Source organism: Podarcis vaucheri, assembly GCF_965113315.1.
Source record: "Podarcis vaucheri genome assembly, chromosome: 2".
Classification (NCBI taxonomy): domain Eukaryota; kingdom Metazoa; phylum Chordata; class Lepidosauria; order Squamata; family Lacertidae; genus Podarcis; species Podarcis vaucheri.
Genome location: NC_138760.1, coordinates 129,463,119 through 129,487,654, shown reverse-complemented (window position 1 = coordinate 129,487,654; position 24,536 = coordinate 129,463,119). Strand labels below are relative to the sequence as shown.

Below are 24,536 nucleotides of genomic sequence, written 5' to 3'. Positions count from 1 at the left end.
TCTTTTTTTTAAAAAATAGGTTTCTTAATGAGGCATAGAAAACCAATTGTAGATGTTAAGAAGAGAAAAAAGACATACCAAATACCTCTGTAATCCAAACGCCATGATGAGAATCTCTTTGAAGCCCGAGCTTAAACACCAGGGACTGTACAGTTCTGCAGGTTTTTTCTTAATCTTCTTCGGTCCAGACTATGTCTGTTTATTGTCCAAATCCAATTATTTTATCAAACAGATATTTCCGGCTATGAGAGTGACATCGGAGAATTCCAGCCGTGTCGTGCTCTGGGACCCAGTGTCCTGCCGCTTGCACCTGGATGCAAACTGACAATCTCGGACAATCTGCGGGTCTACAAGACAGTCCTCCCCCACCCTAGGGAGTCAGCCATGTCTCACCGCCGGAAACAGGAAGCGAGGGACAACTTTTGTGATCCTGTCCAACACAATGCTATTTCTTCATTTTATCCCTGCCCCCCCCATAAAAAATGACCTCTACCCAAGGTTGGCATATCTGATGGGTAGGGTATAAATAAATCATCATCATCATCATCATCATCATGTGTAGTGATGACAGACTCCCTGTGGTTTGATTTTGAATTGGGTTTTCTCTTAGAATCATTAGAAATAGGACATTAGGACATCTGGTTTCTCTGAAAGTTCTCTTCTGGCGCCCCATGTGGGACCCATGCTTTCCTCCTAGGAAACAGTATGTCTTGGTGCCCACCCCGTTCCACCAGCCTTGCCAGAGGCTTTCCTGGAAAACTTCAGATGTGTCTGCTGGTTGAAAGGCTGTAATTCAGTAGCACAGAATTTGATTTGCAAGCAAAAGATTGCCAATTCAAGTCATAGTAGCTGCGGGTCAGGGCTGGGAATGTCCCTTGCTTGAGACCCTGGGTACTGAAATCACTCATCTTACTTTCAGATGCAAACCATTGCACCGAATGTCCAGAAGATCAGCACTCAAACAAGGACCGAGATCAATGTGTTCCCAAGATTATCACTTTCCTGTCCTATGAAGACTATTTGGGGATTCTCTTGTCTTTCTTTACCTTGTTATTCTCCTTAATCACATGCTTGGTGTTAGGAATTTTCATTAAATACTCAGAAACTCCCGTAGTCAAAGCCAACAACAGGGACCTTTCCTACACCCTCCTTGTATCCCTCTTGCTCTCCTTTTTGTCCTCCTTGCTCTTCATTGGCCAGCCAAGAAAAGCCACCTGTCTTCTCCAACAAATTGCATTTGTCCTCATCTTCTCAGTTGTTGTCTCTTCTTTGTTGGCCAAAACCATTACTGTTGTGCTGGCTTTTCTGGCCACAAAGCCAGGGAACAGGGTGAAGAAATGGCTGGGGAAGAGTCTGGCCAACACTGTTGTCCTTTCATGTTCCACTGTCCAAGGGTCCAAATCTGTATCACCTGGCGAGGGATCTCTCCTCCTTTCCCTGATTCTGATAAGCACTCCCAGCCTGGGGAGATCATCCTGCAATGTAACGAAGGATCTGTTGCCATGTTTTACACTGTCCTTGGCTACATGGGCTTCCTGGCTGCCACCTGCTTCATGGTGGCTTTCCTAGCCAGAAAGCTGCCTGGGGCCTTCAATGAAGCCAAGCTGATCACCTTCAGCATGCTGGTCTTCTGCAGTGTTTGGGTGTCCTTTGTGCCCACCTACCAGAGCACCAAGGGGAAATACATGGTAGCCGTGCAGATCTTCTCTATGTTGGCCTCCAGTGCTGGGCTTCTGGGCTGCATCTTCCTTCCCAAGTGCTACATTATTTTACTCAGGCCTGGTCTGAATACAAAGGAGCATCTGACGACAAAAAGCAAAGATGCCATCTGAATCTTTGTACATTCTTTTCCATTGTAGGGATCTGAGCAGAATGGCAATAATAAAACGCAGCTACTTGCAGGTATAAAATGAAATATTCAAATGTCAAAAAGCTGTGGAGTGATGATGCCCAACATATGAGTCAAGAGAGGATAGGAGGTGACGGGAGAGTTAGTTTAAATCAGTATTGATTTCAAAAGTTTAATACGTCCTGTACTGACCACCATAAGACACAGAAGTCAGTTTAGTGCTTAGAAGCTAACCTCCTCTTTCTCAAATGACATTTCATTTTGATAGTGCTATCACGGAACTCCAGCAGGGTTTGCTCGAACAACCACCATCACTTTCTTAACTATGGATCTTCCTCACTTCCCAAGGGCAAATGCAGGCAATTTTGCACAATTGGCAGGAAACCTGCACAGCTTAAGCCCCACCCAAGTGAATGAGCTGTTTTCTTAATAATTACTGATTCAGTGGAGCTAGAACAACAGAAATTCCTAATGGACTGGGCTGCTTGTAAGCAACCAGCTTTCAGGTGGAAGTGCTTATTTCCCAGGAACTCAAATCCAAACAAGGTACTTCATAAATATGTATTCATCCAGTATAGCTAATGTAAATATGATTGCTTATATTGCACTAAAACTTAATATCCTAAAAGAGTAAAGAAATCAGGAGTTGAAAAACTACAGAGAAGTGTTCATTTTTTGACTAAACCCTTAAAAATGTGCCCCTTGGAGCTTATTCACAAATAATATCTGGTTCACTCCTACCACAGTCCCATAATTTCAGGCTTTTCACCCGCGGAGCAGCAAAACATGTATAATGTACTAAAAGGTAAAAGGTGTGTTTTTTAACACTATTGACTTTGTAGATTATATAAGGCAGTCTCCAAGGTAAGTCAACTCTATCCTTTGTTGTTGTTTAGTCGTTTAGTCCGACTCTTCGTGACCCCATGGACCAGAGCAGGCCAGGCACTCCTGTCTTCCACTGCCTCCCACAGTTTGGTCAAACTCACGTTAGTAGCTTTGAGAACACTGTCCCACCACCTCGTTCTCTGCCGTCCCCTTCTCCTTGTGCCCTCCATCTTTCCCAACATCAGGGTCTTTTCCAGGGCGTCTTCTCTTCTCATGAGGTGGCCAAAGTATTGGAGCCTCAGCTTCAGGATCTGTCCTTCCAGTGAGCATTCAGGGCTAATTTCCTTAAGAATGGATGTGTTTGATCTTCTTGCAGTCCATGGGACTCTCAAGAGTCTCCTCCAGCACCATAATTCAAAAGCATCAATTCTTTGGCGATCAGCCTTCTTTATGGTCCAGCTCTCGCTTCCATGCTCTATCCTAAGACAAGTAAAAATCTCTTTCGGTACAAGCAGCTTTTCCACATTCACTACTTCCAAAGTTTGAGTAAGGAAGCCACTGATTAGGTTAAATTGGTTCCTTCACATCTTTCCAGCTTTCTTATTCACATGAGCTTGAGCTCGAAGAATGTTAGGGGTTTCCTCCATAACTCTGACAAGCAAGTTATCAATGTAGTCTTCCATCTCGCGCACCTGCTGATCTCGCTTTGCAATCACATCTTTCTGCTTCAAGACCAGCTGGATCAGCTCGCTGTGTGTCAGCTGACCATAAGCATAGGCGGGATCTGAAGGATCATATTTCTTTAGGAAGGAAGAATGAACAGGTTAAAGTCATTTTGATATCAAGCACTGATGCAAGGATCAGAAGGAAGGTATAGAAACCTTTGGTTTCTTTTTTTTAAAAAGATATTTATTAAAAGTTTTTAAGATATGACAAGAAAAAAGAAAAATAAACATACAAAATAAAAAACAGTTAAAAACACACATTAATTTTCAATAACATAACTTCCATACACTTATTTCCTCGGACCTCCTCATACCTCCCTTCTTTGTATTCCAGTTCAATTTGTTAGTTCAGCAAATCCTTACCATTAAACTTTTACCCATTTGTAAAACCTCTTTCTCTCTCTCTCCACATCTCTTAAAGCATTACAGCTGGAAACCGCTTAGTTTCTATCCAACATCCTTCTAACATTCATTAATTTTACAATGTTTCTGTAAGTAGTCTTTGAATTTCTTCCAGTCTTCTTTCACCGACTCTTCTCCCTGATCTCGAATTCTGCCAGTCATTTCTGCCAATTCCATGTAGTCAGTCACCTTCATCTGCCATTCTTCCAGGGTGGGTAGATCTTGTGTCTTCCAATACTTTGCAATAAGTATTCTTGCTGCTGTTGTTGCATACATAAAAAAAGTTCTATCCTTCTTTGGCACCAATTGGCCGACAATGCCCAGGAGAAAGGCCTCTGGTTTCTTCAGGAAGGTATATTTAAATACCTTTTTCAGTTCATTATATATCATTTCCCAGAAAGCCTTAATCTTTGGGCACGTCCACCAAAGGTGAAAGAATGTACCTTCCGTTTCTTTACATTTCCAACATTTGTTATCGGGCAAATGATAGATTTTTGCGAGCTTGACTGGGGTCATGTACCACCTGTATATCATTTTCATAATATTCTCTCTTAAGGCATTACTAAACTTCATACCTGTGGTCCATAACTGTTCCCAGTCAGCAAACATAATATTATGTCCAACATCCTGTGCCCATTTAATCATAACAGATTTCACTGTTTCATACTGAGTATTCCATTTCAACAGCAAATTATACATTCTTGACAAATTCTTAGTTTTGTGTTCTAACAGTTCTGTTTCTAATTTTGACTTTTCCACCTGGAAGCTAATTTTCTTATCCAAATTATATTTTTAACAATGTATTTGGTTGGCATGCATATTTATGGTATGATAAGGTCAAAGCTCATAAAGCATTTAAAAATCATATTGTCAGGAAAGCTTTGTTTAATGTTTGGATAAGATATAAGGATTTGTTAGAATATAAAACCCCAAGGTGGCTGTCACCAATGGAAGCAAAAGCTTTGAAAAAGCTCAATATGGAGGCTAAATGGCCGACATATTTGGAAATTTTGGAACAAGACGGAGATAGATTGCAATTGCAGAGTTTTGAGAAATTAAAAAACAAAGTGAGAGACTGGCTTCATTATTATCAGATAATGGAGACATAGAAACCTTTGGTTTCAGGGATTACTGGGGAATCCCAGGAATGATGTCAGAGCAAAGCATCTTAAAAGCTACTGAAGATTCACAAAAAACTAGAATTTCAGGACTTGCCAGTAAGTACTTTTATGGCATGCAGACAAATGTGCACACAAGGTTTCTGTACACCTGCCTTCAACTATTTCTTCCCAGTAATAAACATGGAAAAGTGAAGATAAGACCCTCCTCATAACATGCGAAAAGGACTAAATAAATACAAAGCAGCAGCAGTAGTGGTTGTTTCAGTTAAGTGATAATAATTCAGGTTCTGTGCTCAAACACCAAACAGATCCAGATAGGTAGCCGTGTTGGTCTGCCATAGTCAAAATAAAAAAATTCCTTCCAGTAGCACCTTAGAGACCAACTAAGTTAGTTCTTGGTATGAGCTTTCATGTGCATGCACACTTCTTCAGATACTGAAGAATACTGCACACTTCTTCAGATACTTCAGATCTGAAGAAGTGTGCATGCACACGAAAGCTCATACCAAGAACTAACTTAGTTGGTCTCTAAGGTGCTACTGGAAGGATTTTTTTTATTTTGACCAAACAGATCATTTGCAATATTAGTTGGAGGCATTAAATCACTAAACCTTGCTTATCTGAAAACAAAAATCCCTTTCAGGCCAAAGTCCTTTGGTGAAGATAGCAAATTTTGAGCCTGGGGAATTCATACCCTCTCACAGATCTAAACTTGTGTCAGTAAAAGGCTCAGAAAATTGCCCAGATGGGTAGGATAGCAGGGGCAGGGGGAATCGTACACCTAGAAAACTTGAACACATTTCTGTCTCCAAACGACTATACCCCTTTGCAGTTTGTCTAATCCCGCCAATAAATTTACAAGCTTCCTAACTCAAGGCACAGACCACCCAATTAGGTTTTAAAACATAGTATGTCTTAAATTACCTTTATGTCGGCTTCATTTTGGTTATCCAAGATCTTTGATGTTATGCTCTGGTTTTTTGCAGATAATTTGCTTGTTGTAGTATGCATTGGTTTCACAGGATGAAGTCTGAAAGAAGCACACACAATTAGTTCAGGCAATCCTATAGTACTTTGTACCTGAACAATTTTGTGCAGTTCTCTTTTTGGTCTGAAGGGACGTGGGTGGCGCTGTGGGTTAAACCACAGAACCTAGGACTTGCCGATCAGAAGGTCGGCAATTCGAATCCCCGCGACGGGGTGAGCTCCCATTGCTCAGTCCCTGCTCCTGCCAACCTAGCAGTTTGAAAGCACACAGTGTAAGTAGATAAATAGGTACCACTCCAGCGGGAAAGTAAACGGCATTTCCGTGTGCATCTCTGGTTTCGCCAGAAGTGGCTTAAGTCATGCTGGCCACATGACCTGGAAGCTGTACGCCAGCTCCCTTGGCCAATAAAGTGAGATGAGCGCAGCAACCCTAGAGTCGGCCACTACTGGACCTAACAGCCGGGGTCCCTTTACCTTTAGCTTTACTTTTGGTCTTGCATGAAGCACCGCATGCACACGTTTCTGCTTTGGCTTCTAAAAAGAATAAAGTACATTTTCCGCTTCTATGTACCTCTACTAGTGCAAGTTTAGATTTTATATTTACTGTTAAAACAGAAGATTTATTCTGCCCTCCTCTCTACACTTCAAGACTGATTTAGAAGCTCTCAAATGAAAAGTTTTACTTACCTATTTATTTATATCCCTTCAAGGACCCTGAATACACCCCCCCCCCATTTTCCTCACTCCCACCCTGTGAAGTAGGTTAGACATAGAGATAAGAGACTGGCCCATCACTGAGTGGAATCCTAGTGTGACACTCTTGATGGTTCAAAACATCTGTTCCTCCCCCCACCATAAAATAGGGTTGGTTGCTTGGATATTTGTGTAGTTACCCAGATGTTTAGCAAGTGTAAAAAATAGAGTTTTCAACAAAGTTTATTGCAAAAGTTTGCCTTGATTTCTTTTTTAGTTAAATTACACCCGTGGAACAGTTCAGAAATCTAGGTAACACAAAACCTGTGCTGCAGTAAACTGCACTGCACTTATGATCACAACTAACACCGCTTTTTTAAAAAGTTAAGCATTTATCCAACTGCTGCTTTCACTTATTTTGGCAGAACATGAAAAATATATTTAGTATTTTAACAGGACAGTGGGTTTAAAAAATAAAGTAAAATTAGAGGTAAAATATGAAGTGCTGGTTCCAGTTTATGATACCTTTATTGTCATGTCACAACAATGTGAAAATAGAGTCTGATTACTGCCTAAGCAAAACAAACCTTTGCTCAATTTTATTCCTTCATTGACATTGCTACAAGAAATAGATACAGATCTACAGGGAAAGATTTTCACCTGTCCATAGGACACAAAATCCCTTACTGCGTTAAAAAGGGGAGGGAAGAATCAAAGCCATGCACAGTATAGCACTTGAGCCTTTATCTTTAATCCCCACCCCACCCCCGCAATTCCTCTCACTGAGCTTAGCAGGATAAGTTCCGTCACTCTGCAGATTCTGATTGGGATGTGTTTCAGAGGGTGAAACCCATGCCTGGAGCAGCCTCTTCTTGCCAGAGGGATCCACTTTGGTACCCAAGCCCTCTGCTGTAGCTTTTTTCGTAGGCTCTGCTCTATTACAGCCAGAAGCATCAGATTGGAAAGAACTAATAGAGTGAGAAGAACTGGGCAGAGGGGAAAGATGAACAGGCTTAACAGAGAACTCAGGACTATCACCCTGTCTATTTTCTTTTAAGCTGTCAGCGTTCTTCTGCTTCAATCCCTTTACCTCATGGCTTGCATTTTCAAGGGCTAGTGCTGAAGGTGCAACCAATGGTTTGTTTAGTTCAAATCCATCAGCAGGAGCCCTTGTCTTCATGAGAAGCGATACAGTCTGCCTCCCACCAGTCGCCTTTTTATTTGCTGTCAGCTCTCCCCCCCTCAATTGAGGACCGTAACTCTGAGGAACCATCTCCACTCCTGGACAAATCTCCAGATACTGCAATCTTTTCGGTTGTTGTTGTTTGTTGTTGTTGTTGTTTAGTCATTTAGTCGTGTCCGACTCTTCGTGACCCCATGGACCAGAGAACGCCAGGCACTCCTGTCTTCCACTGCCTCCCGCAGTTTGGTCAAACTCATGTTTGTAGCTTCTTTTCAGTACCCTGGGGATAATCACTCAGCTGCTCATCATCCAATCCCACTTCTGGAATAACAGAAAGGGTGGTGGGTTTTTACATTCAGATCTCCAGGGGTCAAATTGCCAGGATCTATTACAAAAGTATTGTAAACTGTATGAATGTTAGAATGATGCAGGATATAAAGATAATGTGGCATTAGTGACATATTTGAAAGGAGTATGCAAAATTGGTTTGTAAGAACAAAGGTGAAATTTGAACAATATTATGTCAAGCTCAAATAACTGATAATAAAGGGGGGGAAAATTGGAGACATAATAGTTGAAATGTATAATATAAAATAAGATTTGAAAGAAGGTGAAGTATTGCTGAATAAGATTTCGTAAATGGGAACACAGAAAAGGGAGATGTGAGGGAGTCAAGAAAGAGGGTTATGGAAATAATATTTAAGAAATCGAACCTTGTTTTGTATGCTTCGTATGTTTTTCTTCTCTTTTTTGGTGTTTTTTGATTGATTGTGATGGTGTTTTTCTTTTTTTGGTTGTGAATGTGAAGTTTGTTGTATTGTTTAAAACCTTTAATAAATATTTTATTAAAAAAAACACAAATTGCCAGGATCTATCTGATTAGTTAAACCTTCCTTTTGGGGCTTCTCTGAAGGCACAACATGAACGTGCTTGGAATCATCACGGTTCCCTGCTAAGGAGGAAGTAGAGAAAGATGCTGGAGTGAGGCATCAGGCATAAGCCTGCATTTTATTAATGTTTGATCAGGACTTGTATATTAAAGAGAGAGCTTAAATTTTCAAAAGTTTCAAGCCAGAAGACCAGCAGTTTACAACCTTGGTAATGTTTATTCTTCTAGACAAGGGCCCCTTTGATTGATAGCAGAAAACAATTCTCAAAGTCGTAAAAGCTGGAATTACAGACTGAGTGAGGACACTGACCCTATATGTTACAGAAGATAAAAAAGGCAGAAATTAATAATTAGGAATGAGTAAATAGTAAAATAATGCCAATGTGCCTCCCAGTAAAATGAGCCAGATCTTCTTTCCAAGGTTAAAGACCAAATGGAGAAGCATCTAGCTGGCAAGTCTTTTTTTAAAACTGTTTCTTTCTTAAACTGAAGAGAGTTAAAGGGCAATAAATGTTGGGAAGAGCTAATGGAAAAAGCAGCTGGCTGGAGAAGGGGGGGGAATTGTAAACAGGGGAAGAGGCTTCTTTTAAAGCGGTTTTTTACTGTGTTCCTTTTTACTGAGTTCCTTTTCTACTTTACAAAAGGCCTTATTCCTTTTAAAAGGCTACCTATGTTATGTATTAAATATATTGTCTTAAATGTAATTATGCAAAGGATTTGAGAAATGCTAGATTTCATATAGTTGTAAGAGTTAAATTAAGTCAGCCACCAGCCTAGCCCTGCCAGACAAGAAGACGCCATCCGAGCAGTCCTGATTTATTAGTTGTCAAACATTTGTTTAGAAACCTTCAAATGAGGGAGATCTTTCAATGTTGATGTGAAACTCAAGATCCTTGACATATGTTTAAGATAAAAATTTAAGATTAACCATTTGTTTTAGAAGGCAATAGGGCAAGGAGGGCAAGAGGTGAGCTGGTAATTAAGATGCCTTGTTGAGACACATGTAAGATATATTACTACTTATTTGTCATTTATAGATGTAACAATATATAGCTCTTTGTGTTCCATATAAAGACAGGAGGATATGGGTGTATCTTCTAGGATTGGTTCTAGCAATCAGCCAATAGGAAATTCAACCAGGCTGATTGGACAGAGGTAGCCACAGGAGGAGCAAAGGGGGCTGGATTGAGGGAATATAAGTGCTGGCCATAATGGCAGGAGGCCAGGCCAGAGCTTGGTAACCATATACCACTGTGCCTCTCATTTATTTGTCTGACAAATAAATAATTATTTTAATTTCTCTATTGCTGCGTTGAATATTTCATTCCAGCTAAGCGTTAACCACAAGCAGGGTGCTACATTTTATGGTGCCTGCGACTCGGATAAGTGGTCTGCTGGAACGCAGCCCCTTCGCCCTACTGGGCAGGGTACAAGAGAGAGGACCACTCACTGCCTACCCAGCGTGCACTGGAAAGTTTTTTTCCAGGGGAACGCAGAAGTCTCATCTGTCTGATACCCTGCTCACTGGCGGCGACGGACCGGGGGGAAACGGAACCAACCAAGGGTAAGTGCACAAAGGGATTTTTGGCCCTCCAATTAACTGGGAGGAAGAGAAGTCTTGATCAAACTTCTGCGTCTCAGTAAGTGGGAACTGAGTACGCTAGGTGGTTGGGTATATCAGATGGTGGTCTGGTGGGGGAAAAGGGAAGAATGGGAGGTAGTGTGTGGTGAAGTATCTAGCGCATTGTATGTGTGAGAAAGTACAGAGCAATCTGTAGCTGACCTGAGTGTGGAGTGGGCAGTACTTCGGTTCCTGGTAAGGCGACTTCACCAGGCAAGGAAACCCACGAAGCGTGTGTGTGAGTGACTGAGTGGATACTTCACAGGGCCATACAATGGGAGTTGGGGGTTCAAAGGGGGGAAATACACCTCTTGAATGTATGTTAAATAATTTTAAGAAAGCCTTCTCAGGGGCGTATGGAGTCAAAATGACGCCAGAGCGCCTGAGAACGTTATGTGAATTAGAGTGGCCGAAGCAAAATACTGAATGGCCATCTCAAGGAACCTTTGATATAAATTTAGTAAGCAAACTTTGGTCTAACATCGCCAAAGAAACTGGAGGGTGCCCAGAACAATTTTCATATATAGATTATTGGCTGAGCACATTAAATAAAAATCCTCCATGGATAAGGGAATGCAAAGTCCAACGATGCAAATTATTGGCTGTAAAAGCCGAAGCTAGGAAAGGAATCTTGCCAAATAAACTCAAACCCATTTTTGAGGGACCAGAGGAAGAGCTGCTTCCACCTCCACCCTATGCTCCACATCGAAGGGAGCCTAATCCAAACACTCCACCAGTTGTAACCCCAAGGCAAGAAAGTGGAATGAATAATGGGGCTGGAGTCACAGAACTTGATTCCTTGATAGATTATGATAAATATCTTCAGGAGGCATTGGAGGCCTATAATAAAGCCCAAGCAGAAGTGGTTATTCCACCTGTGAGTCCCAGTAGAACTCCATCTACAGTCTCTTTTAGTGGAATAACTGATTGCCTACCCCAAACTCCTGTACATCCAAGTCCTAGAGAATTATTACAGAAGTTACAGGGAGACCTTAATCGGTCAGCAAGCAATACAGCCAGGCGTATAAGGCTGCTAAAAGAACGCCTTGGGACAAATACCATCCCCTATGATTTGAGGCCCCTAGAGCAAAGCGAAGAGAAAGATCACGTACTAGCCCCTCTCAGAAGAGTATTTGATGCACTTGAGGAGCCTGTGCTGGTTAACGGGCAACCCGGACCACGGCCACCTCGAACTTCGACCCTCCAGTACATTCCATTCACAACTACGGATCTGATGAACTGGAAAACACACACCCCATCTTTTGCAGAAAAACCTCAGGCTATGATGGACTTGGTGACTTCAATAATAAACACTCATAGTCCTACTTGGACAGATTGCCGCCAGCTCCTGAATACTCTGTTCACCACTGAGGAAAGGAGAGACATAATTGAAAAGGCACAGATATATTTGCATGAGCAGGCCAGAGTGGGAAATATTTATAATATTGACCGTCATCTCCAAGACCACTTTCCCTTGGAAGATCCTAATTGGGATCCAAACAATGTAATTCACCTGGCCAGACTTACCACCTATCGCCAGACGCTTGTGCAAGGTATCCGCAGGGCATGCCAGAAGCCCACTAATATGTCTAAAGTCTCAGAAGTAGAACAGAAATCAAATGAGAGTCCAGGAGACTTTTTAGAGAGGCTGCAAGAAGCCTATCGTATATGGACTCCTTTTGACCCTGAAGCCCCTGAAAACAGTAGAATGATTACTGCTACATTTGTGGCCCAGTGTGCTTCCGACATTCGTAAGAAAATTCAGAAATCAGAAGGATGGGAAGGGATGCTGATGAGCCAAATTATGGCCATTGCACGCCGAGTTTATCGGAATAGGGATGAGGCTGAGAAGCAAGAGAAGAAGAAGTGGCAGAAGGAAAAGATGGTAATGCTGGCCACAGCAGTGAAGCAAGACTACCGCCCCTTAAATGGAGGAAGAGGGCGGGGAAGGAATCCACCACTGGGAAGGAATCAATGTGCGAATTGCAAGAAGGAGGGTCATTGGAAGCGGGAATGTCCTGAACCTCTGAGGTTGGAAGAAGTACGCCCAGGCCCAGGCCCAGGCCCAAGAAACCAGGGACGGGGACGGGGAATGATCCGAAATGGAAGATATCAGAGACCTGGACAAGGACAGAGTAGAGACAATTTCATTGGACTGGCAGAGGAGGATTTTACCCAAGACTAGGAAAGACCGGACTCCATAAAGTTAGGCTTCCAGGAGCCCACGGTCACGATTCAATTAGGAAGCCATTTAATAGACTTTATGATTGATACTGGGGCTGAATACTCAGTACTCCCAGAACTATTGCAGAAAAAGGCATCCAAAAGTGTAGTCATTAAAAGTGCCACTGGTCAGTCAGCTAAGAGGTCTTTCCTCCAACCTTTGGAATGCCAGATTGGGGGACATCGTTTAACCCATCAGTTTTTGTATATACCTGAGTGTCCAATACCTCTCTTAGGTAGAGATATGCTGTCCAAATTGCAGGCCCAAATCACCTTCACTCCTCGAGGTCCAGAAATGAAACTGCCATCAAAGGCAGCAGGAATAATTTCCCTCTCAGTACCTAAGGAACAATCATGGCGCCTAATGTCAGCCCTGCAAGTCCAACCCACATTGGATACAGAGTTAAACAAGCTCCTCCGAACCCTACAGGTGCCACCAGGAGTATGGGCCGAAAATAGCCCACCAGGAATGGCCAAGAATATAGCTCCAATTGTAGTAACCTTAAAACCTATGGCTACCCCTGTATCTGTAAAGCAATATCCTTTCCCCGGCGAGCAGCAGAGGGCATCCAGAAACATTTGGACCGCCTATTAAAATATGGTCTGCTTAAACCCTGCCAATCAGAATGGAACACACCCCTTTTGCCTGTTCGAAAACCTGGGACAGATGAATACAGGCCAGTGCAGGACTTGAGGCTCGTAAACCAGGCTATCGAGACCTTGCACCCAAATGTACCAAACCCATATACCTTGCTGAGTTTGATCCCACCAGAAGCAACATTTTTTACTGTATTGGACTTGAAAGATGCATTCTTCTGTTGCCGGCTGGCACCACAGAGCCAACCTATATTTGCCTTCCAGTGGGAAGACCCTTTGACAGGAACAAAAGGCCAGCTAACCTGGACAAGATTGCCCCAGGGATTCAAAAATTCCCAAACTTTATTTGGCACTGCCTTGGCGAAGGATCTAACAAGTTACCCCTCAATACCTGGAGAAAAGGTGGTTCTGCAATATGTAGATGACCTTATACTAGCAGCAAAGGATTTTGATACCTGTAAAGAAGGTACAGAGGAACTGCTCCACTTGCTCTGGCAAGCTGGCTATCGAGTTTCCCAGAAAAAGGCACAGTTATGTTTAGAAAAGGTCAAATATTTGGGCTTTGACATCTCACACCAACAACGAGCATTGAGACCAGAGAGGAAAGAAGCTATTTGCCTTATCAAGGAACCTACCACAAGGAAACAACTCAGAGGATTCTTGGGAACAGCAGGGTTTTGTAGACTATGGATACCTGATTTCAGCAGTCTGGCCAAGCCCTTACATGAAAGCACTCGAGGTGCAGAAAAGGACCCATTCGTATGGGGACCTGAGCAGCAACAAGCCTTTTTAGTTATCAAACAACGACTTATGGAGGCCCCAGCCCTTGGACTGCCTAATTCAGAAAAACCCTTTCAGCTGTATGTACATGAACAGAATGGGATTGCAGCGGCAGTCCTGACCCAGAGATTAGGAAGTTGGAACCGTCCAGTAGCTTATTTGTCAAAACAATTGGACCCAGTGGCAAAAGGATGGCCTCCATGCCTAAGGGCAGTAGCGGCCACTGCAAGCCTTGTCAAAGAAGCTGATAAATTTACCTTCGGCCAGACGATGTACGTGAATGTACCTCATGCTGTTCTGACACTCATGGAATATAAGGGTAGTTATTGGCTAACGAACCCAAGGATGGCTAGGTACCAAGGCCTATTGTGTGAAAATCCCAGGATTCATCTACGAGTAGTGAATATGCTCAATCCAGCGACTTTGCTGCCCCTACCAGAGGTAGATGATGAAGAATCACATGATTGTCTCCAAATAATGGATGAAGTTTATTCCAGTAGACCTGATCTGAAAGATGAACCATTGAAAAATCCAGATGTTGTATATTATACTGATGGTAGCAGTTACCTGCATGAAGGTGCCAGACGAGCAGGATATGCTGTGGTCACCAATGAGGAAGTTGTGGAAGCTGAAGCTTTGCCTGCTGGCACCTCAGCACAAAAAGCTGAACTTATAGGTTTAACTAGAGCTCTGCAATTGGCAGCCGGATGTAAGGCAAACATCTATACTGATTCTAAATATGCCTTCTTAACCCTGCATGCACATGGTGCTCTATGGAAAGAAAGAGGTCTAATAGGAGCCCACGGGAAGGCCTTGAAATATGGACCTGAAGTAGAAATCCTGTTAGAAGCAGTATGGGCTCCAGAACAGATTGCTGTAATGCACTGCAAAGGTCATGGACGAGGAAGGGATCCAATAACCAGAGGAAATCATGCTGCTGACAAAGCAGCCCGAGAGGCAGCCCAAAAGCCTGTGGGAGGATTTATAGCAGCCCTCATACCAGAGGTAGTTCCAGAAGAAGTTAAACCTCACTATACCCCAGAAGAGAGGAAGTGGGCTGAACAGGAAGGAGCGGTTGTGAAGGACGGTTGGATGATCCTGCCAGACAATAGGATTTATGTACCTCATCATCTAGCAGGCACAATTGTAAGAAATTATCATGAATCTACTCACCTTGGCGGTACTGCAACCAGAGAGAGTCTCAGTCGGAAGTTGTATATTATTAATCTATCACAATTAGCAACTTGCATTTCACAGAAATGTGTTCTTTGTGCTAAAAACAATCCCAGGCAGGGACCGGTACAACCTCCTGGAATCCAACATGTGGGATATGTCCCCATGGAAAGCCTAATTGTGGACTTCACAGAGCTGGTCCCTTCTAAGGGATTCAAGTATCTCCTTGTGTTTGTGGATACTCTTACCGGATGGGTTGAAGCTTTTCCCACCCGAACTGAAAAGGCACGAGAGGTAACTAAGAGACTCCTCACTGAATTGATCCCGAGATTTGGGTTACCTAGATGCATTGGAAGTGACAATGGGCCGGCGTTCATTGATCAAGTAGTACAAGAAGTATGTCGAGTCCTACAAGTGAAATGGAGACTGCATGCAGCCTATAGGCCTCAGAGTTCAGGGAAAACTGAAAGAATGAATCGGACTCTGAAAACCCAATTGGCAAAATTAACCCAGGAAACGGGATTGGGATGGGTAGATGTGTTACCCATAACACTGTTTCGTGTTTGGTGTGCACCCACAAAAAGACTTAAGTTGTCACCTTTTGAGCTCCTGTATGGGAGACCGCCCTCCTTTGTTCAGGATATTTCAGTTGACCTTAAACAAATAGGAGACCATGTGACACAGGGACAAGTGCAATCTCTCTCCCGTGTTTTTGTTTCTCTTAACAGGTGGGCCCTCGAGCGCACGCCGTGCAGCATTGCCGAGCCGATTCATCAGTTCCAGGCTGGCGATAGCGTATGGGTGAAAGAGTGGAAACGTGATCCACTTGCACCTAAGTGGCGTGGACCTTACACCGTCTTGCTCTCTACTCCAACAGCGGTGAAGGTAGCTGAGGTGACCCCCTGGATTCATCACTCCCGTTTGAAGAAGTCCGAAGGCAGTTGGACGTGCAAAGGTGACCCCTCTAATCCTCTTAAACTGACTCTCTCCAAAAACCCCTGTATCTAGCCCTACCGGGAACGGGCTAGGTCACGGGCAACATTAGACGACCGGCCTGCTGCAGCCACAACCTGGAAGCTGGCTGACCTGCGCACGCCTGAAGCTTGAGGAGCATCTGAACCAGCGATTGTGAAAGGAAAGATTCTCTTATACAATTAATTGACTGCCCCCCCCCTTGTGGAACAATTATCAGAGATATTACTCATTGGGGATCCTCGGGATATATGTTTTGGTCTTGGTGGTTCCCCATTTCTGTCACTGGGGGAATTATATTGGGACTAATATTTATCTGCTATCACAATAAGGTAATCTTTTGTGGAAGGAATGCATATGCTAGACATCAACATGATTTTATTATTAATCCTGATCCCTTGGAAAGGGGAAGGGTCCTTGAATCTGACCAAATTGACTAAATATGGATTCCGCCATGACCACAATATGTGGGTAGGTTTAGCTGAGATGGTAGCCAATGTTACAAATAGGACCAATTGCCTTGTTTGCTCTCTTGGGCCAGATGATTCAGAGGGAGGTATGCCCTTATTACCGATACCATTAGATGCCATTGGTATGGTAAGCGAAATACCACACCAAACAGAAATACAGAATTTCCCCGGATGGAACTCAACTAAACCAATACGAGTTATACCTGTACAAGGGGAATTCTGTGTACATAAATCATCAGATGCAGCTGATTCTATCATGATAGGCTCTTCTCATTGTCGCTATACTTGGGATAATATTAAGAATACCTGGGCACACGGTACTACCTATCGAACTCGGAATGCCTTGCCCTGTGCACCTCCTTTTATTCATGCATGGAAAGTGGTATGGAACATAACTGTGACAGAAAAAGGCAATCTAACATACTGCACTGTGAACTCTCTACCTCTTTTGCTATTTCGCCTTCTGTACTCCACGTACCAAAAACCTCAGACCCGATGGTTGTGGTGGATATGTGGAGAATGGGCATACAAGAAACTCCCCTCCAAATGGAGTGGGACTTGTTTCCTGGGATGGGTATTACCACCAATGTGGATTATGCCCACTAATTTGGCCAAGCGTACACGAAGAAACGCTGATATTTCTCATATAGCAGGAGGAAGTACCCAAAGTTGGAGCGGTACTGATGATTGGCCACCAGAGCGCATTATAGCCTATTATGATCCTGCCTCCTGGAATCCTGGTGAGCTCATACAAGGGGCACGGGATCCTATTTATAATCTAAACAGAATAATTCGATTGCAAGCAGTAGTGGAACTTGTAACCAATGCAACGGCCCAGAGTTTGAGACTTATTGCACAACAGTTGGATGAAAGTAGAGCCGCCATTTTGCAGCTGAAAATGGGAATGGATTATGTACTTGCCAAGCAGGGAGGCCTATGTGGAGTCTTGAACTTGACAGGGAATGCCTGTTGCTTTAACATTTCAGATAATGGTGAGGCAATCCGTGTGTTGGCCACAAAGATGGAGAATATAGCACATGTCCCAGTACAAACATGGGAAGGATGGGATATGGGATGGCTCACCAATTGGTTACCTAATGTCACAGGACTCAAAGGGATACTATTGTCTTGCTTGTTTTTCTTGACAGTAGTGGTAATGGTTTTATGTATGATGCCATGTATCATTTCATGTTTTAGAAGTACAATTAGCAAGATGGTTTCAAATGAAACTCTACCTCATATCATGGCCCTATACAGAGCTTTACCTCAGGAACATGATGAAGGTCAAGCTATCAAGGACACTTGGGATGAAGGTCCTTGAGCTTGAAAGGGGGGAATGAGGCATCAGGCATAAGCCTGCATTTTATTAATGTTTGATCAGGACTTGTATATTAAAGAGAGAGCTTAAATTTTCAAAAGTTTCAAGCCAGAAGACCAGCAGTTTACAACCTTGGTAATGTTTATTCTTCTAGACAAGGGCCCCTTTGATTGATAGCAGAAAACAATTCTCAAAGTCGTAAAAGCTGGAATTACAGACTGAGTGAGGACACTGACCCTATATGTTACAGAAGATAAAAAAGGCAGAAATAAATAATTAGGAATGAGTAAATAGTAAAATAATGCCAATGTGCCTCCCAGTAAAATGAGCCAGATCTTCTTTCCAAGGTTAAAGACCAAATGGAGAAGCATCTAGCTGGCAAGTCTTTTTTTAAAACTGTTTCTTTCTTAAACTGAAGAGAGTTAAAGGGCAATAAATGTTGGGAAGAGCTAATGGAAAAAGCAGCTGGCTGGAGAAGGGGGGGGAATTGTAAACAGGGGAAGAGGCTTCTTTTAAAGCGGTTTTTTACTGTGTTCCTTTTTACTGAGTTCCTTTTCTACTTTACAAAAGGCCTTATTCCTTTTAAAAGGCTACCTATGTTATGTATTAAATATATTGTCTTAAATGTAATTATGCAAAGGATTTGAGAAATGCTAGATTTCATATAGTTGTAAGAGTTAAATTAAGTCAGCCACCAGCCTAGCCCTGCCAGACAAGAAGACGCCATCCGAGCAGTCCTGATTTATTAGTTGTCAAACATTTGTTTAGAAACCTTCAAATGAGGGAGATCTTTCAATGTTGATGTGAAACTCAAGATCCTTGACATATGTTTAAGATAAAAATTTAAGATTAACCATTTGTTTTAGAAGGCAATAGGGCAAGGAGGGCAAGAGGTGAGCTGGTAATTAAGATGCCTTGTTGAGACACATGTAAGATATATTACTACTTATTTGTCATTTATAGATGTAACAATATATAGCTCTTTGTGTTCCATATAAGGACAGGAGGATATGGGTGTATCTTCTAGGATTGGTTCTAGCAATCAGCCAATAGGAAATTCAACCAGGCTGATTGGACAGAGGCAGCCACAGGAGGAGCAAAGGGGGCTGGATTGAGGGAATATAAGTGCTGGCCATAATGGCAGGAGGCCAGGCCAGAGCTTGGTAACCATATACCACTGTGCCTCTCATTTATTTGTCTGACAAATAAATAATTATTTTAATTTCTCTATTGCTGCGTTGAATATTTCATTCCAGCTAAGCGTTAACCACAAGCAGGGTGCTACAGGAGGACTGTTAAAACTTTCAGAGTCCTCTCCCACTTTAGACACGGGAGGATTATCAATATCAGAAAGCTGAAAAGCAGAAGGTTCCAACTGAAGAATAGACGTTGCAGGAACAGGCAGGGGAGACTTAGCAGAGTTTGAAGAATCCTCTATCTGGGATTCTTGTTCCCTTTTAGGAGCAAATGTTTTATTTTCATTCCCAGAAGCAGAAGAGGTAGCAGCAGTTATAAAGCATTCAGTATCTTGCTTGGATTTCTGCCCCATTTTGTAGTGAACGGATTGTTGTCACTAGCAAACCTATCAGTGTCCCGAGGTTGCTCTTCTGGATCAAATTTAGAGACAAAAGGGTTGTTTTTATTAGAGTGATAGGGAGTAGAGAAAAGAGAAGCAGAAGGAGGTGCAGAAATAGCAGAAGTGGCTTTGGTTTCATCCCCTGAAGACGCGCCCAGTCTGTAAAAAGGGACAAAATAAAACCTAAAAGTCAGTTGCAGATGCAACGTAAGACAGGCAGAAACATTTTGAAGACAAGTTTAACAAGGCTGCTGCATGTTAAGTGAATAGGAAAGGTGTAGGGTTTTAGCAAATGTTACGGAAATTACGGGGGGGGGGCACATCTTTAAAGTTAAATATTACAAATATTATGCCTGAATGTATCCTTTCAACTGGACAGCTCAGGGAAGTCACCTAGCTTTAAAAATAATATAAAATCATCTCCTTTCCCAGTTTCCTCCATTCCAAAGCTATTTTCCCCTTGAAAAAGGACTCCAGGAAGTTCTCAGAGGTGACAATTGCTGGGCTCATTGTTAGCCAAAGGAAGCCAAATCTCATCACCTGACTCGCCTCAGGCTCCAGACATGCAAAGGAACTTCTATTCTACTTTTGGGTGGTGGGTACTTAAGACATATTTGTCTATGCTAATCTTAAGTCTTGCCCTGCCATGTCTGCTTATGCTAATCTTGTACCAAGGACTTGTCTGGACATGTTTGCCAAGGTTGAACTAGTGTAACCCCTGTCTACCCCTCCCCTTTTGTGACATGTCAGTGATGTAGCAATGATGCTGTACAAACTGTATTCTGGGATGTGGTGGGAAAGTTTTAAAAGTCTTTGTCACCCCATCCTCGGGGTTCAAATTTGCTCTTTGAACCTATTGTGCAATAAACTTTGGTCTACAGCTATTTGCTCTGGTTGGCTGGACTCCTTCCTTTATTCTGCAGGGACCCACGGGCTCTGCCCGACGAGCTGGGTGACTGAGGAGCCTCACTCCTAGATTTTTCCGTAACAGCAAACCACCCCCTTCATATTATAATTTACCTTTTAACAGCAGCAAATGCTTATAAAAGAAAACAACACGTTGCCTGAATGAAAGTATTTTGTACATTTAAAAAAATCTATCAGTAACATCTCTTTTCAATGGAACACCTTTTTAATCCCAATTACATTATAGTATTATCATAGTATTAGTAGTACAGTGAAATATACAAAGCACCAAGCATACGGGAGTCAGGCAGGAAAAAAGAGTGGGGCCTCTGTGACACACAGCTTCCATGCAAAAGCAACGTTTTATCCAAAGCTTGCATTCCACCAAGCCATAAAAATTGCATTTTAGATTGCTGAAAGGTGCAAATTTTAATCATTTTGCAGGAGCTGAACAGAAACAAGGTCACCCAACAATGTTAAAAGAATGTTGTTTCACTAGTTACAGCTGTAAAGAAAGAGATATAAGTTTAAAGTTAGAGCTATAGGGAGCAATTCTCCCACATGCACCAGTGTCAATAACATAAAAACAAAGCCAAGTCACTAATGGTGTTCACAGCACTTATATACATGTCTGAATATTTAAATATCAACTAATGAACAAATGCACCACAAGATCACGTAATCAGCTAATATGTGGCAGCCTTAAATATTCAGGGGCTTAGGAGGTAACCCATTTTGATTCACTTTTCTGAGTCTTTCCTGCTCCATCTCAGTATTCCTCCCACCTCTACTTTCAGACGACAGAAGAGAGATAATATCACACCCCTCCCCAACTCAAGCAAGAAGGAACCACGAAGGACAACTGCCAGTAGCACTGGCTGTTTCTTCATGAAAGACAGCTGTTCTCTTTCTCCTTCCTGATTTAGAACTAATACTTTAAGTCTGGGATTCCTCTCCCTGTAAGTTGGGCAGTGGGGAGGAGAGATAGAAAGGATCGAGTTCAGCCAGCTGCAATACATTCTCTGCTAGACAGCATTCCGTCCTGGAGGCAGAAGAGGGACTGGCTCGCTCTCTTTGCTCTCCCCTTGCAAGAAAGTGGATCACCTTTGTTCTGGAGGCAGCATGCATTGTCATTTCTCTTCTTTCAAGAAGGCTAGAGACAAAAACCCTACAAATTACCTGCAGAGTTACTAGTCAACTGAAACCTACACAGGGCATGCCTGCCTTATCAGGAGGAAAATTCTTACTCGCCCTGTAAAGTAGATATTTTCTATGACATACAATGAAAACCACTGGGTGGCAATAGCCTTCAAGCATCTCAAGATCTCAAAATTCCACTGAGAAGATCATTTCTCAAGACTAATCTGGGCTTGACGGGTTCGGTCTGAGATGGTTTCACAGAAGCTGAGTTCTTTTCTGGCTTCTCTTCGGCTGAGATGTTTTCATCAAAAGGGTTCAAGGATGCCTTTGTGATTCAGAGATCCGCAGTGCTGCTCTTACCTGAGCTATGACCTCTTCTGTTATCCACAGGGACTTCAAAAGGATTTGCTTCTTTCTTGGCCAACTCTGTTTCGTTACGTTTTACTTCCTTCACCTTCGGGGTGGTGTCTGCATTGCTCTCTACTTCCTCACTAACTTTAGCTTCTTCTTTTCCTGCCATAAGAGACAGCAAGCCAGATTTCTTGTTCTCCTGCTTTTTGTTCTCTTTGGTTTCTTTTGGAGTGTCTGAAATAACTGGAGTGTTGCTTTCTGGCATATCCCCAGCACTCAGCAACTTGTATGATGGTAGAGTCATGGCTTTAAAGGACTCCAGTGAAGAAGACCTTGGTGGTCCTTTGTCAGATGGTAGTCTTCCTGTCATTTCAGGTTTCTTACTGGGTTCAGAAGACAAGTTCTCCTGGGACAAAAAGAGCCGTTTTCGCTGGGATATCTGAGGGGAAGATAGAGTGCTGTCTTTTGGAAGAGTATCACTTTTGGGTCCACGCTCCTCCATGTAAACATGACTGCCATTGATACACACATTGGACCGGGAAGTGGGGTCACTTTTGGACTTCAGTCCACCAAATAAAGAATGTACATCCTTCTTGGTGTTACTGGAGGAGATTTGGCTTAGTTGCTTGTTATCTGCACTACCTGTTCTCTTATGAGACTTGGTGGAAGGTGGATAAAACAGGTTATCTTCAGTTCTATTTGTGGAGGGTTCTGAAAAGAAAGAAATCAGCATCAGAATAGTGAAAGCACAAGTCCCAATACTACTGAAAATACTAATACCTAATCCAGCCCTAGATCAACTGATGGCTCTTAACAACAGCAGTACACTGAGGTTGGGGACCACTGAGACCCACCTGCATCCCACTCATTTTCAGCTATTAGAGACACAGTCATGAAGACACTTCTATATCTTCACAGCTTCCAAGCACTGCCTTTAAATAATACAAGAAGTCCAGCTTTAACCATTACAAAGAAATGGCACATTTTACTACTTAGCACACTTTGTAAATCACAGAACTGTTTAAACATTTGAGAAATTTGTTCTCTTTTCAATAGACAATACTTACTCTCTGAAACAGGAGTTAAAGTGTCATCATCACTATCACTCCATCGCGATGAAAGGTCACTGGGATTAAGTCAAACTCTCTCTGTAACCGGTTGGAGAGAAGGTAACACAGACACGGACTGAGAGAGGTTGCTTTTCTGTAACCCAGGTTTGGAGAATAAGGTCTTAAACTTTGATTTTTTTTCTTTTCTTTCTCATTTGACTCTTCCTCACTGTCAGCCGGAGAGTGACTAATGCCAGGAACAATAGCTGAAGCTGTGTCTGGCAATCCATTGCCTCATTTCCCCTTTAGCTTGTCTTTCGGCTTGCCAAATGGGGTCCATGACTTATCTTTCATGGACAGATCAAACATGCTGGCTGTCATGTTGCTCCTCATGAATTGGATATCCACCTCAATCTCACCTCTCTTTTTTTCCTTCTTTCCTGGTTTGAAGTGAAGATTGTACCATCTGTATAAATAAAGAACAGCAAAAGTTCAGCATCAGGGGCTTAAATATTTCCTACCCACCCTTTCCCCATAAGGTCTCAGGGTGTGTTACGTATAAAATAGTTAATTTTTAGTTCAAGCTAAACAGAGTCAGGTTCTCCATGTAAGCAAAATGCCAGGTAGGTCTGTAGACTGATATTAGTGGCATTTAGCCAGCAAAGGCCATTTTCAAAAAAGAAAAGAAAAGTAAAAGTAAAGGGGAAGTTGAAGAGAAGAGAAGAGAAGAGAAGAGAAGAAATAGCCTATTTTAAAAGGAGAACATGCTGTTATGAAATAATTTATCTATATTACCACATGATTCTCAGAAATAGTTACTTTGGAACCATCATGCAAAGATTTCTAAAATGCTAAGGACGTCACTCCTGGAACAGATCTGTGATAAGAAACTGGTAGCCGGCATGCTACCAGTATGTTGGTCTAGAAAAAGTTTGTTTTCTCATCCAAGTGAATATTCACAGACATACTAACACAGGCATAGGCAAACTCAGCTCTCCAGATGTTTTGGGACTACAACTCCCATCATCCCTGACCACTGGTCCTGTTAGCTAGGAATGATAGGAGCTGTCATCCCAAAACATCTGGAGGGCCGAGTTTGCCTATGCCTGTACTAACAGAAGATATAATTACAGCTAACTCGCATCTTATGCAGTGGTTACATTCCTGGCCATTGCACATAAAAGCAAAATCACATAAAGCCAGGAACCCTCAGAAGCAGGTGTCTCGCTTACCTGGTTCTCGGCAGTGTTTCCTCCACTCTCCATTTGTTTCAGTTACAGATAGGTAGCCGTGTTGGTCTGCCATAGTCAAAATAAAAAAATTCCTTCCAGTAGCACCTTAAAGACCAACTAAGTTAGTTCTTGGTATGAGCTTTCGTGTGCATGCACACTTCTTCAGATACACTGAAACAGAAGTTGCCAGGATTGTTTGTTTGTTTGTTTGTTCTGCTCCATCCCCACCCCCCCAGCCCAAATCAGCAACCACGTAGGTAAAATAAGCATTGTGAGTTACCTATATTTCAATTTCCTCTTTTCTGTCACAGGACCTCAAAGCTACATTAAGTGTGTCATGTGTCACATATTTAGAGACTTTGTCTATAGTTTCATGGTTCTCAGTTAAGAATGGTCAGCTGGTTTGGGCCCAGTGACAAGACTCCCTCTTGCATGTGGCACACTGTGTTGCCAG

At 42.5% G+C, this 24,536-nt stretch overlaps 2 pseudogenes across 2 annotated transcripts in view; one reads left to right on the top strand and one right to left on the bottom strand.

The window, feature by feature from the left end:
* The window catches only part of LOC309527287 (vomeronasal type-2 receptor 26-like), a 63,018-nt pseudogene extending 60,293 nt beyond the window's left edge, over positions 1 to 2,725 (top strand). Inside the window, exon 6 of the transcript XR_014224680.1 lies at positions 920 to 2,725. The product of XR_014224680.1 is annotated as a vomeronasal type-2 receptor 26-like (transcript). The remainder of the gene's footprint in view (positions 1 to 919) is intronic.
* A 160-nt stretch (positions 2,726 to 2,885) lies between these two features.
* On the bottom strand, positions 2,886 to 23,680 carry LOC309526237 (rab11 family-interacting protein 1-like; annotated as a pseudogene). Its single transcript, XR_014224679.1, has 5 exons — positions 23,670 to 23,680; positions 22,869 to 23,316; positions 21,678 to 22,512; positions 5,847 to 5,955; positions 2,886 to 3,474 (listed from the first exon to the last, which is right to left on the bottom strand). The product of XR_014224679.1 is annotated as a rab11 family-interacting protein 1-like (transcript).
* Positions 23,681 to 24,536: the final 856 nt, after the last annotated feature.